This window comes from Microcebus murinus, chromosome 9 (assembly GCF_040939455.1).
Source record: "Microcebus murinus isolate Inina chromosome 9, M.murinus_Inina_mat1.0, whole genome shotgun sequence".
In the NCBI taxonomy this organism is placed as follows: domain Eukaryota; kingdom Metazoa; phylum Chordata; class Mammalia; order Primates; family Cheirogaleidae; genus Microcebus; species Microcebus murinus.
The window spans coordinates 84,415,710-84,432,667 of record NC_134112.1 but is presented as its reverse complement, the minus strand read 5'-3'; the positions used below and the strand labels follow the sequence as shown (position 1 = coordinate 84,432,667).

Sequence of the window (16,958 nt, the reverse complement as noted above, 5' to 3'; positions counted from 1 at the left end):
AAGAGAGGTTGAAGAGCTGTAAACTGAAAAAAAGCCACCTATAAAACAACAAGACTAATATTTTTGGTAAAAAGTACTACTTTTGAAGACTTAAGGTATATTCTTTCCCATAAAAATATGGGAATACATTTTAATTCAAGATAGCATGAAGTGCTTCCCATCTGTGCTATTTCTGAAATTGCATATAGCATTATGATTATACGATCATGTGAATGTCTTTTTGCTGTAAGCACCAAGCATATTCTTACCACCAAGTAGATGCTTAGTTTGTATTTGCTTTGTTTTAGACTGCCCAACTATTTTGCTTGAGAGAGCTGAATGTAAGGAATCTTTGAATTGGATTGTAGTCCTTACTGGCCATAGGACCGTCAACATATAATTTAACCTTTATGGGCCTTAAATATTTCATCTCTAGAGTGAGGAGTGTGAAAAATGTTCTTTAATATTTCTTCCTTCTGACAAACTGCTAAGCTGACTCCCAATTTGTTTAAAACATATGGAACAGAATATGAGTTTTAGATTAAGACCACCATTTTCACAGGAAATAGAGAAAGCTTTTGGCTTAGGGTTTTAAAAATCATGTTGCAATTAGTACTGCCAAAAAATCTGCGTATATTTCAGTAGCTTCCCATGCAGCACTTTGTAATTATTTAATTGGGTTTGATATATATTAATAATTAGATAGTGAAGTTTAAATATTCAAAAAAATTCAGTTCACTTTGATTAAGAAGAAAAAAAAATCAATATGTTATGGTAGAATTTCTTGTCTTTGAAATTTTATTATTTTTAATTGAATTTTATTTTAATAAGGATTTTTTGGTTAGATTCTCATATTTACTTTGCTTATTATATTTCACATAAGATTTTTTTTTTTTTGTCTTCCTTTCTCCCCATATGGTGCAGGTTTTTTGTTAAAATAACTCACTGTGGTTTTTTTCTTCTTTTTTTTTTCTTCTTCTTCTTCTTCATTATTCAGCTCCCATTTGCTCTGCCTTGGTCCATGAAAAGGAAAGGGCAGATGAGATGAATAAAAGGTGCCAGTGAAAGCCAATTTCATATCTCAGGTGGAATGGGGTTGGCAGCCTAGCTGTAACCTGGACAAATGACTATTGATAAAGAATTTATTTTCTGTCACCTTTAAGGAGAGCAGAGGGCGGTACAGCCTTTATATTATTTTTTCTTTAAAAAATGTTTTGTTTGAAGCCTCCTTCATGAAAACTTCCAGCTGTCAAATCTTGGTAAAAAGTGTGTGTTCATCTATGTGATAGTTCTTAGAAGAATCAATAGCTTTTTTTTTCCCTGTTTCTACCAGAGAGGAAACTTTAGAAAAAGCATTAAGAAAGTTTTATGTGCAGTCCTTTAGAAGCAGCTTTTAGAGTCACAGAGCATTTATGCATTCTTATATCTGTTGCCTAAATTGAATAAACACTTGTAAGCAGTTTTAGAAAGTGATTCCTTGTGCCATTGTACAGTTATTTGTACATGGCCTGCTTACCAAGTTTTCTCTTTTCACCCCAAATGCACACAGACCTGTGGACTATTTCTCAGTACTTATCTGGACATAGGCACCTATCCATGTATGTTTCAAACAAACTTGTTCTACAAGGACTTTGGGATTAATTTTGATTGTGATAGTTTTCTTTGTATACTATCTATTAGCATTTTAACATTTTTTTGGTAGAAATTTTAAAGCTCATTCAAAAATGGAGAAGAGTACAATGAATTGTCATAGCCTATCACACAGTTTGAACAAATCGTGTTTCATCTACAGCCCAACTCACTCTACTCATGTGGTGAGTGGTGAGTGGTGAGGAGAAGCAATACAAATTTTAACAGGCTGATGAACTTTGTGGCAGGGAAATTATTCTGAAATGTCTTCTATCAGGATAGCTTGAGTAAGGACCTCGTTTTAGTTAGGTTTGTTTGGTTGAAAGCCTAAAACTTAACTCAGGTTAACTTAGGAAGCAAGGAAATTTTTAGAAGTATATTGGATATATAGCTTAACAGAAACAAAAGGAAAACTAGAGAACTGTTAGCAAGAGAAGAACTGGATATTACTAAAACTGTACATAATGAGGAAGTAATTCTTTCAAAGGAAATCAGGATGAGGGTTCCATAACAAAAGGAAATGGATGGTGGGTGGCTGCATTTCATTGAATTGGAGATTGATTTTAAGATTTTAGTATATTTGGTGTACCACTAGGGAAAAAATTGCCGCCAATTATAACACAATAGATTATTTTGTAAGATTTTCTTATTGAAGCAGTTCATTAAGACTAATTTTGAATTTTTAAAACATATATATGTATGTTCCTAAAAAGGAAAGAGTAGGCAGAGTAAATCGGTTAAAGCAGTGTGGTTTCAAATGGGGGAGATTTTGGTCTCCATTTGACATTTGACAATGTTTAGAGACATTGGTTGTCACAACTTGTCAGGTGTTATTGGCATCTAGTGCATGGAGGCTAGAAATGCTGCTAAACATTCTGTGATGCACAGGGCAGTCTCTGTGTTTCCCCACCCCAGAAAGAATTATCTGGCTCAAAATGTTAGTTGTGCCAACAGTGAGAAACCCAGGGTTAAGGTATTCTTTAAACCAGTTCACATTGGGTTTAATCCTTCTGAATCACTTTTGAACTCAGGGTCTTGCTGTCCTTGTTTTTCCGCATAATATCACATTCTGTGCCGTCAAAACCGTGGCGACACAGCATTCCTTAAAAGATTGTCCCAGTGTTGTTCCTGGGACTTTTCCAAGCTGCTGACACCAGTTTTGCAAATTTGAATGCTTATGTGCAAGCTATGACAACTATAGCCGGACTGCCGCCTGGCAGACGGCAGTTGTAAGATGCTTTTAGGCATGTTAAAATGTAGAAAAATATGCATCCTAGAATTGATGAAATATAGTCTATATACACTTTAGACCGTAAAAAATCAAATTGAAATGACTTCTTGTTTGGCTTGCCTTACCTTCAACCTAAAGCAGAAGCCCTTTTTCATTATTTTTGACTGGTAGTGTCACAAGCACTTAGATCCCATTCAGAAATATGTGTATCATTAGGCCATCTAAAATTTACCCAAACTCCTTTAAATCTCCATTCTTAAATCTAATGCAAACATGACATACTGAAAAGTTTCCTTGGAGATTTCTTACTAAGGCCACAATGACAATAAAGCTAATTGTAAGCACTATAACTATATATGTTATATTCTCATTTTTAAAAACATTTATGTGTCTACTTTCCATTCAGTTTATCATGGTTTTATCCTGTTTTATGGTAATCTTGAGTGATTATGCAGTTAAAAAAATAATGCCCCTCAAAACTGCTGACAGATTAGTCCACACTAAAATTATTGGGTTTAATTTGGAATCATGGTTTTGTTTATCAAATGTGTAATGAACAGAATAGGTGGGTGCTTGGTGCACTGAGAGTCCAGAGCAAATGCCTCTGTCAGCAGTCTGTTTTTGCTGTAATACTCTAGTGTGTGTTTGAATTATAGCTAACCATAGTTTGTTGTAACTATAGCAGGCCAATATAGCAAGGACATAATATCTACAGTTTGAGTACAGACTTTTAAAATGTGATTTACTTCTCCTCTGTGCCCTACCTCCAAAAGTCAGTCTCTGACAGCAAGAAAAATGTGGCTACTTCTGACCTCTGACCTTTGGCATTTGAATTTCACCTCTTTACCTAGAAGAGCAAGTGAAAGGGTTTCCGTTTTAATAACCTTTCTTCAAGAAACCAAGAAGAAAGGGGATAGCTACTTGATGTTGTAACTAGCTGTACATCAATGAAGATTACTTGCTTACTGTTTTTAAATGGACATCAGCTGAGATTTTCCTCTACTTTTAATTACTTAGAAAGTTACATTAGATTTGTAAGACTTAAAATAATTACTTTGGTTCAATAAGTGGTTTAATAAATTAGTCATAAAATTTATTAGCCATCTGGGTTAGTTAGAATATAGCATAATCCATTTATTTTTCCATTGATAGCATTATTAAGATCATCAAGTAAGGATTTAAGACTTACTTGGACCTTTTAGTTTCTCATGGTAATAGTAAAATTCATAGGGATGGCACCTTTTGTTTAAGTTCATTATATATAATAATTTATCTTGATTTTATTATTGGATATTTTCTGTCTTTGGAAGAAAAAGCTGGAAAAGGGAGGAGGAAAGATTCCACTAGAGATAAGCAGGGTTTTGGGGGTAGTATCACGTTTAAAATACATAATATAAGAAATCATGTACCTAGGATGGTGCCTTTCACACACTAAACTCTTACAAATATTTGTTTAATTGAATAATTACTAGGACTAAAAATTCTTGACAGCAACCTTTTTTATATGAAGTAGAGTTCTGTATTATGTATATGTGTATATACTTTATTAAAATGTAAACAAAATAATTATGCCTTTAGAATCAGTCATTAACAAGAGACTATAGATACTTGTCTTATAAATCTTTGTTTTAATTTAGTATAGTGTTGAAATTTGTTTTCCTGTCATAGACACAAATTACATAGTAGTTTATGAAAATTACATACCTTCAACCTGCTTGTAATTTTAGGTATATAGCAATTTTTAAAAAAAAACAACTTTCGTGGAACAAGTACTGTTGATAACTAATATTTCTCAAGGCTTATCATAAAAGTATGATTTTGAAGTGACCTTAAGAGATTAGTTAGCAGTCAGTATTTTCTCATGGTAGCCAAAACTGTCACAGACAAATGAATTTCATTTTTAATTTACAAATGTTTACAGAGAAGATTATTACAGGTATTTGAGTTGTAACTCCTTAGTGACACACGCCTGATGTCCAGGGGCAACCCACACCATCCTGCTGTGATGTGAGTATATTTCATAGTGTGTGGCTTTAGTGGAGGTAGTGGACAGTTTGTTAGTATTATTTCTAAAATATTCCTTTATATGCCCCAACAATTAAGAGATTACTCTGTCATATAAAAATCCCATTATTTTAGATTTATTTTTCTTATTAACCCCATTTTAGCTGGTTTTTTTTTTTCATGTTTGTTGCATTGCTATTGTTTTATGCCCATACTTTCCCATTTCATTTTGCTTAATAATCAGTAAAGACCTAACCAGTTCTGAATTTAACAGGAAGATCACATCCTGGCCGTTCAGTGCTTTTCACTGGAAGATGATTGGAAGTACTGTGTATGTACTAGGTATTGAAATCTTGTGCCATCTGCTGCTTTCATCTTTTTTCTTCAAGTGGTACTTTTCCACTTTTAATAGAGACAATTGCTTTTTTATAACCAACAATTATAGAAGGTTGGATTATCCAGTTTGTGTTTTATTCACATCTTTTTATTTCTTTTTCCAAATCCAATTTTCTTTCCTATTGATGCTTCACTGTTATAGAATCCTGTTTGAGAAACTATTTTTACATGTTAAGAATATCAAACCTGGAAAACCAGAATCAGTCAAGCATGCCATAGAAATCTAACTTTCTTTTTTACTGGTTGTAATAGCAGCAGTGATGTTCCACCACTTCTTGTTCAAATGTTTCTTTTCACAGTAATTATAGTGTTTTCTCTTATGAGGCATAGTGTTTGAAGTAATTTGTGCCAAACTTGGTTTCTGCATTTTGAAGTTTCTAGAAATTGATTTCTTAGTGTTCTATAGTCATAGTAGTCCTTGTTGAAGTTTCTCTATTATCTCTAACAATCCAGTTTTACTGTTTTTAGGAGATGGGGTTGTAATGTATTCGGTAAGTCATTTATTATTTCTTTCATAAATTATTATTGTTAATTGTCAGTATTCACTATTTTATACAAACAGATGACTAAGACAGACATATGTAAAGTTTTTCAGTTAGCAGCAGAACCAGACTAGAATTGGACTGCCATATAGCCCTACCTAGTTTATCGCTGAGGTGATAGAATCATATTGCCTCTCATCATTATATAAATATTTTTCTAAGGAATCCAACACAGAACAGGATATAAAGCTGATTTAAGTGTTATCTGGTTATAGCTAGGAAGAGGGACTTAGAGCTCTGTGAGCTCTTCATTTCGTTTTTCTGTCCTGGAGACTTGAGAATCATCTTTTCAGGCCCTTATGCTAATTGGGGCTTTGTTCAAGAAAACTTTAGTCAGGATCATTTTCTCTCAAATTTGGATACTATGTATGAGGAGTATACTTTTCTAATCCAAATAACATTTGTTGGACAGACTCAGTTCTGGTTCTGTTTGAGAAGGTGGGTGGGCAGTGTCCTGCTGTCCATTTCCTTAAGTCCGGAAGTCCATGGTTGTGGGCAGTGGTCCATGGAGGCTGGGCCTTGCTCTAGTTGGTCCCCAGTCCTAGGCCTTCTGGAAGCCATCTGCGGATCTGGCTGGCAATGCCGTGTTAGGAATAGTGTAGAAGAGCGTGAGGTCCTTCTGTGTGGGCAGTTCACTCTGGAAATACTAGAGAAATACACAGAGAGCCACCACCCCCGTCTTCTCCTGACCTTAATAGCTTTGGCAGTAGAGCCTGGGGCTGAAAAGGAGTGCAGGCAATATATGAATAGTTACAAATCAAACATAAGTTTTATCTCAGGATTATAATATTTATAAACATTGGTAACTTTTCCTGTTTAATAATCCTGCTCTCCTTCTTTTCCTTGTTGGAGAAAACTTAAGAATAGCTCATCTTAAGCTTTTGTCAAATATTTTATTGAAAGAGCCTATATTCTTTTTTATCCCATTTTTACCAAGGAGGAATTATCATTTGTCTTTGATGAAAACTTTCCTCATAGTTTATAGGTGACATGCATGTAGAACATGTACCCTGGAGTCACATATAATCTGTTAGAATGATTTCTGAGTACAGGACCCATATGCCCAACTGAAAAAAAACAATGAACAAAAAGCAGTGTTATCCTCCCTTTTAATTAATTAATTAATTAATTTTAGAAAAAGGATCTTGCTCTGATACCCAGGCTGGAGTGCAGTGGTACAATAATAGTTCAATGCAGCCTTGAATTCCTGACCTCAAGCGATCCTCCCACCTTGGCCTCCCAAAGTACTGGAATTGTAGGTGTGAGCCACTGCACCTAGCCATTCTCTTCTATTAACTGTGTGTTAAGCACTGTTAAGCATTTCATGTATTCTGACTCATTGCTTCCTTATAACACCTCTATTGGGTAGGTATTACAATTAACATTTTCTCTACTTTATAAGTGAGAAAACAGAGAGGCTAAGAAACTTGACCAAATTTCTATCTAGTAATTGGTGGGGCTGGGGCTTTGAATCCAAGTCTTTGTAGAGTTCACGCCCTTAAACATCCCATAGTATCTATTTCTGTGTGGACAGTGAACACCTTCCTTAAAATCTTTCGTTTACAATTGTGGGAAAGAGTATCAAAACATTTACTTGGATTTTCTCTTCTAAACCATTAGTAAATGAAAGGTCTCTTAAAAATGACCTCTGTTGTGTGCTACTGGTTATTACATCTGGACAGCTGCTCTGTATGATAATTTTAAAACTTCTTTTATTTTAGGACCAAACTCTCTTGAGAATCTTTATTTAAATTTAATATTCTTTTCTTATTTAGGCTGTACCTTATTTTCAAATGCTTGTTTATATACACGTTTTCAGTGATGGTGGCAGTTAGAATTTCTTGTTAGTTCAGTTCTTGTTAGCGTAAGCCTGGGACATTTTTCATGCTAGCACAGTGGGGAACATGTGGAAACAGATGGTACCTTGCCTCATGAACTTCAGAAATGAGGATCTACTTCTGGTCAGTGAGGCACACGTGTGCTCACTGGCGATCTGCTGAATTCAGTGGTGCAACTTGGGCACCTTTCACAGTGGAAGAATTTGTCAACCTCTCTCCAGGAGTCAAGAAGCAATAAAGAGGCACAGGGTTTACTTTAATAAATGATTGCAGAGGAGAAACATTTGCATTTCTCCTTCTGTATACATTCTTAGACCGTTTTTTAAAAACAGGAGATACTCGTTCTGTTATTTTGTATTGGTTGTGTCGCTAGATAAGTTGGGTTTTTTGCTTGAGGTGTTTGTCGTTACTATTATTTGCCTTTTGCATGATATTCACAGTTATCACCGGTAGTCTATGAACTTGTATGTTTTTAAATCAATTAAAAAACGAGCGTCTGGGACAATTTGCCTTTGGAATTGGAATATCAGATTTCTCTGTCGAAATGTGTGCAGCTAGCACAGGAACAATTTATTAGTTATATATTATTTACAATTACCTCCTTTCATATAAAGTAACTCCTCAAGGTTTTACCCATTTCATCTGGGAAGTTTTTCAAGTTACCTCTTTAAAATAATTTTGTATGATTTTGGTGTGAGGTCTAACGTATGAAAATAAAGGTTAACCATATAAAATTTTCAATTAATGATTTAATTTAAGCTCCTTTACAACTTTCCAGAATGGATCTTTTAAATTCTTCATTTCTCGGCACTATTTTGTGAATGCTGATTTAAATTAAAACAAAAATCTCTTAAAAATCTATAAATCATTAGCTGAGCATGGTAGTACACACCTTGTAGTCCCAGCTACTCAGGAGGCTGAGGCAGGAGGATCACTTGAGCCCAGGAGTTGGAGGTTGCAGTGAGCTATGATGTGCCACTGCACTCTAGCCTGGGCAACAGAGCAAGATACTGTCAAAAAAAAAAAAAGTGTGAATTAAAGTGCATTTTGGCTTCCTGATGGTATTGATAGATTAAAACCAAACCACACCAAAACAGTATCAAGAAAATTCAGCTGAAACCACTGATTTAATGTGAGAAATATCCATTAATTTAAAAACCCATATCTTTAAGATTTTTTGCAACTCTTTCATTATTTGTATAGAACCAGGTAGGTTTGACATAGAAAGGTCATTTCTCAGACTGTTGAAATCATGGATAATGTTGGTTTGTTAAAAAAAAAAAAATTCCCAAAGGCATGTATACCTATTGAGGAAATTCAGATAATACACAAGAGTAAAGTTAGCTGTCTTTCTCCTTCTCCCCCTCTCCTCTTACCCCCATAAAATCACATATACATTCATGTCTTAGGGGAAATATATTCTTAACAGTATTATGTATGGTTTGTTTTTAAAACAAATGAGATTGAATAATGTTGCATAACTTTTTTTTTTCTACTCAATCATATATTGGGATCTCTCTTCCTGTGTTAGTATATATAGATCTCAAGTGGACGTTAGATCTGATAATAAATGCCATTTAAGTCTACTTTCACTAAGAAAAGTAATATTAGTAATGATAATAATATGTAGTAATAAGTAATCATAGGTAATAGTAATAGCTAACAGTTTTTGAATACTTCCTTTGTCCCAAGCACTTGCCTAAGCACTTTGCACACGTCGATCATTCATTCCTCCCAGCGACCCTGTGAGGCACATTGTGACCTGCTGGTCCCCTCATTTTTGTAGATGAAGTGGCTGATGAAACATAAAGGCTCCCTTGCTTATAGTCATCTATCGAGATAGTAGAAGAGTTGAGATTTGAAACCAGGCAGTCTGCATCTGAAGCCACCCATACTCATCATTACTCCACTAGACTGTGTCTCAGAGGCTAAATTATTTGCTGGTTCAGCAGTTATGTTACCTATTATATGTCTGTCTGAATGCTCTATCTGAGCCTCTTTTGAAACTTCCTGAAGGTTTATGTTTTATAGGTTTCCGCACAGTCAGCTATGCCTTGATTATGGAGCTCAATAAATAAGGAACTTAAGTTTGAAAAGAAATTCACAAATGAAAGGCCTTTTTTGGTGTTTTTGTTTTTTTAATTCATATGACTATGTTTTGAAATAAAACTGTCAAAATGCTGTCAAATAATGGGTAAAATTAATATTTCTGTAGATTTGCTGTAATATGTTAGAAATTGTGCATTTCTTTATGAATACATCTGTCAACTGTACAATTCAGTTTTTATGAATTAAAGAAAAGAAGCTCAAACTATTATCCAAGTGAGCTTTTGTAACTTGTTATTTTTATAGACCTATGTAGGTTTGTCTTAGATTTTCCTCCAACTACTGAAAATACAGATAATGCTAGTCTAACAAAAAGTTGAAGGTAACATCAGAATTTTGATTACTGATTATTCCTAATTCCTTCTTCCTGCCTTTATGTCCCTACTTTCCCACTTGCAATTAGTTGGCTCTGATGTTTATGCTTTAAAAATATATTACAAATCCATTACCTCTAGCCATTTCTATCCCTGCTGTAGTATAAACCAGCGGTTCTCAGTGGCAGGAGATTTTGCTCCCTTGCCCCATGGGACTTTTGGCCATGTCTAGAGACCTTTTAGGTTGTCACAACATGGGGAGTATTGTTAGTATCTATCAAGTAGAGGCCAGGGATGCTGCTAAATATCCCACAATGCACAGGACGGCCCTGCAACAGCGAATCATTAGGTTCAAAATGTCAGAAGTGCTGAGGTTGAGAAACTCTAGTCTAAGCCATTATCATTTCTCACTTGCACTGTTACAAAGTCACCTGCACAGGGCTACTCTTGTCCTCTAGACTCTATTTTTCACAAAGCAGTGTGAGGTTAATGTGCTTTAAAAACTGTACTTTGAGTCATGTTGGTTTCTTTGCTTAAAACCCTCTAATGGCTTTTCATCAGATTTCACATAAAGTCCAAGCCCTTTCCCTTGCCCTTCTAGTCCCCTGCTACTGTTGTGCATTGAGACACTCAAACACCCATACCACCTCTCTTAGCCCCTCTCTTTGAGCGCTTCAGCCACATTGGCTGCCAAACCTGCCTGTGCCTGTAGCTCTTGCACACAGTAAATACTTGCAGCCCCTATTTTGCATGGCTGGCTCCCTCTTATTATCCACAGTTGTTCTCAAATAACCCCACAGAGAGGCTTTCCCTGGTCATTTTGTCTAAAATAACTCTTCTTTCTTTCCTATCCTCTCACCCTAGTGGTCCTTTTCCGGCTTTATGTTTCTTTGCACTACTTTATCTGTTTCTTGTCTGTGTCTTGCACTGGAATATAAAGGTCTATGGGGGCAAAACTTATTGTCATCATATGGGAGGTCCCCAAAATACTGTATTACTAAATTATAACATTTTACTGTTGTGGGTAAATAGATTGAACAGACTAGAATTTGTCCAAAAGGTAAAAGAGGCAGGAGAGTCATCTTATGACAACAACAACTGGCATTTAATGATCATCCATTGAGTACTAGGCACCAGACTGGTACATTTGCATACATTAGCTCTGAACCCTCTGATGAGGTCTGCCTTAGCCTGTATTGTGGACTATAAAATGATGACCCTCATGTCCCCCCCCCCCAGGATCCAAGATTGAGTGATGCCCCCACCCCCATCAAACTGGGGAGCAAATGGGTGTGATAGCCTTGCTATCTATGGGTTTATTTTACAATCAGAAATCAGGTTGCAGAAGTTGAGTACCTTACCCTAGACTGTTACTGACAAAAGGTAGCATCAGGATTCAAATCCAGTTCTCTTTTCCTCCAAGCCTCTTTCCCAATACTGTGCTGCCTCTTCAAGTTCTCATTGTTCTTAGGAAGCAACTGTGATTCATGTCTTCCCTTCTAGTAGGCTTAACTGGCTTTCATTTTTTGATATGGGGATTGCATTTGTAACTCCAGGGGCAGTATCTTTTTGGTTTCAGGTGGCTTACACATAAATGATCTACTTCTCCATCCTGTCCCGAGACAGTTGCTTAGTTTGCTTGATTTTTTAATGAGCATTGTCTAAAAATGAAAACCTGACAGTATGTGAATATAGTATAGGCTTTGGGATTATTTTTATTGTTAGCTAAAAACATACTCAAAATTTGTAACTACATGTGAAACATATATTATGCATTTTATATTTTCTATAAGACTGAACCAGAACATATTTCATGTAAGTCTTTGAGCCTTGCCTGTTGGGACAGAAGTCAGGAAATCTCTTGTGTCCCTATGGTCATATACCTCTGATTAGTTTCCATGAACCCAGGTGCTTTAAGTTCAAGAGAAGTCTGGAATAACTTGGATTTGCGTCTTGAAACTTTGCATTCTTTACCTGGCTTGGTGAGAGTTTTATGTTGCTGTTGTTGTTACTGAAACCTGACAGATCATCTCTTTCCTTATCTGCTCCCCTCAGCCTCCTTGGCTCCTGGGAATCAGGTCCCTCTCAAGGCACCAGGGAATGCAAAAGCGTACAGTGTTCTGAGATTCTTCCTGTTCTTATATATCGTGAATTGAAAGTTATCTCTTACCTCATATTCTCTTGTGTCTGTCCTCCTACTCACTACCTTTAAATGTTTTTAGGGATTTTTTTTTTTTGGTGGATTTTTTTGTTTCTTTTTTGTTTTTCATTTTCCAGCTGTTATGGGAATGACACATGCTCAGCAAACTCAGCTTTAGACAGCTTTTTGCAGACAAGAACAACAAATTCACCAGTCAGGGAACAAAGTGAGAGAAAAATGAAGAACAATATTAGAAAAGAACCCTTTGGGAAGCTGCACAAAAAATGTTATATTAAAATCGATACCAGGGCTTGACCTTTTGTGGTACTGTATATTTTAAAGCCGCCTATTGATTCTCTTTTAATAACATGTTTATTCTAGTTTACTGACATAAGCCTAGGGAGAATACACAGAGAAAAGATCAAATTCTTTATTAGGTGGTCATTTAAATTTGTCTCAGGCATTTTTTATGGTTAGTGTTATCTATATGTATTTAACATATTCTTATGCATTATAAGACTTTGAGATGTTACGACGGTGATAAAGAGAATTTTTTCCCTTTAATTTTGTTGAAAATACTCTTGGCCTTGCTATGACTTGTAAGAGTATCTCTTCCCCTCACCACCAAATTAGATATTAGATTTCTTTCTTTTTTTTTCTTTTCTGCATGTGTATAAAAGATAGAAAAGAATCATTTTGATTGATTTTTTTTTTCCAGTTCTAAAAACCATCAATGATTTAATCTGCCGAGTTTGGGGACATTTGGTGATGGTTGTGTGCATAAAGACAGCTGTCTTTTATCGTATAGCTAATGGCAAACTGTCAAAGAACAGGAAATCTCCTTACCTGACCCCTTTGATCACTCAGCCTTGTTATTTCAAAGACAGAAATATTTATTGCTTTTCACTGTGTGGGGCCATTCTCGTTTCACTGAGGAAAGCAATCACCATAAGGATGTTGTCTAGTCATGAATTGTTTGCACTGTGTGCTCATCTCCTCCAGTTTTTTCCATTAGGAAAAATACAAAGTTAATTTTCTTATTTCATTCACGTGATTTCCCCCTACATACAGATATTAAGAGGTATCCAGAACAACAGGAAGGACTTTGAGAGATATACCTGGAAAGGTTATCTTGTAAATGGCAAATTAAATGAGATTCAACCTGTAGAACGTCAAGTTAATAGGTTTGGGGAGAAATAAGATGCTTGGATCTAATCCATGGTTTTAATGTAATAGTGCTGTTGTTTATGGGACATCTGATATCACATGTTGAGAAGCCAGACAGTAATTCCAGGAAGGCTGTAATGAATTAAAGGACATTTTGAAAGGGCAAGTAAATTAATCAAGAAGCTAAAGAATCAGAAGGTTGGGCTACATGTATTGTAGCATGAGGGGCAGGCAGGGAGTCTCAGCAGAGTTGTAGCAGGGCTTCTGTAGGAGGTCCAGAGAATAGCTAGTTTCTCTCTACGCTTGAGTCTTTAAATGCTAGGGGGATGCAGAGTCAGGAGCACCAGTGGTGATATTGCTACCTTTCCGTTCACTGCTGGTGGTGGGCAAGGCATTTGGTAAGGAATTGGTTCCTGGCCACCAACCCTGCTTGCTGGGGTCACAAAAGGTAAGTGTCAGAAAAGCTAGTCATATAAGTAAAGGTAAAATTCAACTAAAACCAAGATTTCAAACTGTACAGCTTAGAGGTCAGGTTAACTATCCCATAGTAGGAACTGAGTTATAATATATGTCTGAAAAGAGACTGAGAACAACAGGACAATAACTAAAGACACTGGAACAATTAAGTGGGTCTCTCTAGGGTCTGCCTCCTCTCGCTTCTCTTACCTTGCTTCATAGTCAATTTTTTATTGTAGCCAGTTCTGCCTCCCTGGGTTTTATCATCACCACACCTGGTATCTTCCTGGTACCTAAGAATATCGGTAAATTAAAGTGAAAATCACAAGACACATGATAGTAATAAGGAATTTTTTTTTCTAATCCCCCAAATATTGCACAGTATATAGAAAATAAAAATACAGCTAAACAAAATGAAGAAAATGAAAACCACCCATAATCTAACTATTCACACAAAACCACTGTAGATATTTTGGTGTACAGGCATATACACACAGGGGAAAAAAACAACAGCAGTGGTGTCATATTGCCCTTATTGCTTTTATGAGCTGCTTTATTTTTGCTCTTAAGATGTATCATGAACGTGTTTGGTTAGTACATATATAACTTCATGGTAGTTTACTATTAGGCTTCCAAATAAATGGCTCGAATGTTTCACTATTATGAACACTTTGCATTGAATATCCTTGTTATTAAATTTACACATATCCAGTATTATTTCCTTAGGGTAAATTCCTAGAAGTGGAATTACTAGGTCAAAGGTTATACAAAATATTATTATTGCCAAATTGCCCTCAAGAAATTGTGCTACTTAACTGCCTACCAGTATGAGTCCCTATTTTTTTCCCTCACTGCTGCAAATTTTGAGAACATAACTATAAAAGCAGTGTTGTGTTGTTCCATGTTATCATATCTATCTGTTTGGCTAGTATTTTCATTAATTTAAATGGGTGGTTCCTAGTGGGATGGAATAGTCTTTTTGTTGTTTCAGCACTGTGAGAATTTAGGTACTTAGTAAATACTTTACATATCATTTTGCTTTGTTGTTAAGTCAATATAATTTAAAAATATGTAACTTGAATAATGTTCTCTTATTAGCTGTCTATAGACATAAAATCCCGTCACTGAGACCTGTACCTAGCTGGCGAGGTACCAAAGGTATACAGTAGGTGAGATACAATATTTAGCTGGTAAGACTTCTGTTGCTCTGGAGTGAGCTCAATATTTATAAAATCACCACAGTAGATCTGTCCTAAATGTGATTTAGTTAACTGACCAACACCGTGTGTATCTGTGAATGTATGATTGCGTCGTAAGATCAAGTGTCAGAGAAGAAATAAACCAGCTTTGAGATAGTTCCAGTTTTATAAATAAAACAATGCCTTGTACATCGTAGGTACTAAATAAATATTTGCTGAATATTGAATTTGACCATTCTGTCATCTTTTGAAGAATAACATGATTGTTTGCCTTTTGTTTGCTATACATAAAAAAAGGAAAATCAAATACTTTTGAAGACTGAAATGAAAAATCTATGGGAAGTCAAATCAGTGACTGAATTCTAGGCTTAAAAAATTGTATAACTTACACTTCTGTCTGTTTTTTGTTTCTTTATTCTGACCTGATATACTGACCTGATTTCTAAATTCCTTTTTAAATTAGCACAGTTCTCTATTACATGTGTTAATCTTATTATTCTGAAAATATAAATAAATATTTTTGCTGGATCTTTTCTTGACTCCAGACTAATAGCAGATGTGCAGGTCTATGTGGTTCGTTGTTCAAGTTCATCCTGGAGTGAGCATGAGCTTAGAGAGATACATACTCTTCTCCCTTCACCCACATAATGCTGATTCAATGTAATGAACACAGAAATAGCAGTTTAGGGATGGAAGAGATTTTAGTGCTTTTATTTCAAATAAGTGATTAACAATAACCTGGCATTGGGAGTCAGAAGACCCCATGAATGATTCACAGTTTCTGTAAGCTCAGTTTTCTGATATTTAAAGACATAACCAGTTATAAATACTATATTATCCTATTTCCATTCTGTTTTTATTATAGAGATAAACTAATACATTGAAATTTCATTGAACCTATGAACTTTTATAATGCTCTTTTTAATAATAATAATAAACATAAGAATGATTACTATTACCATGGCTACTTCTACTCTGTTAATCACTTGAATAAATTCCTTAGTTATTACAAATATGACAGTGAGGGTGTGATACAAATATTAAGTCAGCAATACCCAAAACGTACTTTTTTCAGTTTGCTGAATCAAGATCACGGAACCCAAATAAAGTTACCTGCATTTGAAAAATTTTCTCATTGTGGAGTATTATGCTATTCGAAAAGTTTCGTTTGCTACCTTTCCTTTCCTGTCCCAGTTCCTGCTTCACATTGCTTTTCTACTCTTATTCTTTCATCTAACACTTAATTGCTCCAGTATCTTTAGTTATTGTCCTGTTGTTTTCAGGCTCTTTTTGGACATATAGCATAACTCAGTTTTTGCCATGGGATTAGTTAACCTGACCTTTAGGTTGGAGAGTGTTAAATCTTGGTTTTATTTGAGTTTTAACCTTTACTTATAGGCTAGCTTTGCTGACACTTGCACTCACGGCCCACCTTTGCAATCAGTCCTACCTTTCATGAACTCTGAAGCTACGCTAGTGTTCTCCATGGATAGGCTGACTTACAAGATATATAGAAAAAGTGGTAAGTCTGGTTTTGTTTTGATAGTTTTTCCCTGGCAGCACATTGATTCTTATATTAAATCTTTAAGGTATCTTTCAGGTCCAAAATTCTAAGTGTTGACTTTCTAATGGAAACTGTTTTCATTAGGACTCCTTAACATGCCTGGTTTTGGAAATGCTTAATGTTTTATAATTTATAAAGGTGATGTCATATGTCCCTATTCAATCTATTTTTACTCTACTCAATCTATTTTTATCTCAGCAGGTATGTTTGTAGTAGTAAAACAGGTGGGCTGGGGAGTCTGCAGTCAAAGGTGGCATATCACTTTGGGCAAGAGCTTGAGTTAAAACACTCAGCAAGTGTTAAACAGAAGACTGTGGATTTGAATGTGATAACTAAATTTCAATGCATTGTCATGGTAAGTAAAAAAAAAAAAAACAAAATTGGTCTTTATAG

At 35.4% G+C, this 16,958-nt stretch overlaps 1 protein-coding gene across 2 annotated transcripts in view; it reads left to right on the top strand.

The window, feature by feature from the left end:
• The window catches only part of CHCHD3 (coiled-coil-helix-coiled-coil-helix domain containing 3), a 279,301-nt gene that overhangs the window by 55,178 nt on the left and 207,165 nt on the right, over positions 1-16,958 (top strand). The window lies entirely within an intron of this gene.